We start from the raw sequence: 1,936 nt of genomic DNA, 5'->3' as shown, positions 1-1,936 counted from the left end.
TCAACAAGGTTTGTCCCAAATCCATATGTCTTTTCAATCCATCCATCTTCAGTTTCTGTTACTTTAACTCATAACTCTCAATTTCCGCTTTTTCAACACAGTCTCAACCATTTCGCATTCATCCTTTCAATCATGTCATCTTCTTTGATCGCCAAACCAACTTCTCGTCGCAGTACACGTCCTTCTCCCGCCAGAAGGCCTTCTGCCATGTTGGCTTCCACATCTGACTCTCGCCGTTCCATGCGTCAAGCTGCAGACGTTGAGGACGACTACACTCCAACTGCATCTACCTCTTCGAAGCGCAAACACATAGACTTAGACAATGAATCGGATGAAGATGAACCACCCGAGTCCCAACCCAAGAAAACCCGTCAAGCACCAGCTAAACCTCAAAGCAAACGTCCATGTGCCTCACAAGTTATAAAGTCTAGTTTCAATCAACGAGCCAGAGGCACACATCAACACTCTGATAGTCCACCCGCTCCTGCTTCATTGACAAGTCAAGTTCAACTTGAGATTAACCTAATTCAAGATTCCGATGACAAGAACAATAAAGTCCTAAAGAAAGGAGTCAACAAAACCAAGTCTCAATCCCAATTCGATCCTCTAAAGCAATACTACAACTGCGAGGCCGAGCAGGGCCCAAAAGATGTAAGTGACTTCTTACCTCGTTTCCTACTATGATTATCCCTTCTTATATAAGTCAAATCAACTAACCTCTTATGTTCAATTGTTTGCTACCATGATCAATGGACCATAGGAACCTGGCAAGCGCACTTACTATGCATGTCTATTCTGTGGGACTTTAGTCAGATCTCTTGCTGGGTCCACATCCAATATGTGGACTCATCAAGACGGTTCGAAGCAAGACGGGAAATCTGGAGAGCCCGGTTGCAAGGCAAGGGATGCAGCTATCGAGCAAGGCTGTATCTTACCCCTCACAATCTTTCAACAGCGTGCTGAAGCAGCCTCGGCCTCCAAAAAAGGACAGACATCAATTACCGCTTATGCTCAGAAAGTACCGAAGTTTGACAAACAAACCCTCAATCAAATGTTGGGAATGTGGGTGCTTAGGACTGCCCAACCTTGGGCTCGCGTGGAGGACACTTTTTTGCGGGCATGCTTCCGTTATGCCAATCTGAATGCTCAGTTATTTGGAAGAACCTGGGTGGCAACTTTCGCTCATGAGGCTTACCTTGAATTACGTGCTGTAGTCACTGGCGAATTAAAGGTGAGCTACTTATGTATTTCTCTTCATTTCAATTCATTCACTAATTCCTTTCATGAATAACCTTGATCAGTCCCTCAAGAGCGCCTTTGGTCTAATCCACAACACCTGGACGACCAAAGGCAACCGGTACGGTTTTATTGGCGCCAGTGTCACATACATCACTTCAAATTGGACCTTCGTCACCCGCCACTTTGCACTCAAGCTTATCGCCTGGCACCACAAAGGTGAATGGCTTGCCGAACCTTTGATTAATCTGTTGATGAAGCACGGCTTACACACTAACACTGCCAGCATTAAATAGGTTCCCTGGTCGGAACATGACCTAGGCTGGGAATATCATTGAGAGAAGAATGGAGCATCAAATCATCTCGCACTGCACATCTGAGCCATAAAGCATACACTACATATGTGCAAACATCTGAGTAAATCCTTAGCTATCAGCTACATACAGGTCCGCTCAGTTATCTGCTCATCTAGATAAGGAAATCATGTGTAATACATGCTGTAACTTTGTTCAGATTGAGACACACATTTCAAAATATTGACTACATATATCACAATGGCTACTCAGGCAATATTCATGGAACTGTGTAACAGTAGCAGAATGGGAATCTGATCACTAGGACCCATATTCCCATCTGGGAACCTCTTTAATGCTGGCAGTGTAAGATAAGTATTATCTCTTTTTACACAATTATGGTTCTC

Source organism: Melampsora larici-populina (assembly GCF_000204055.1).
Source record: "Melampsora larici-populina 98AG31 unplaced genomic scaffold MELLAscaffold_10, whole genome shotgun sequence".
Lineage (NCBI taxonomy): Eukaryota > Fungi > Basidiomycota > Pucciniomycetes > Pucciniales > Melampsoraceae > Melampsora > Melampsora laricis-populina.
The sequence above is the reverse complement of the archived record's forward strand: the minus strand, read 5'-3'. Positions refer to the sequence as shown.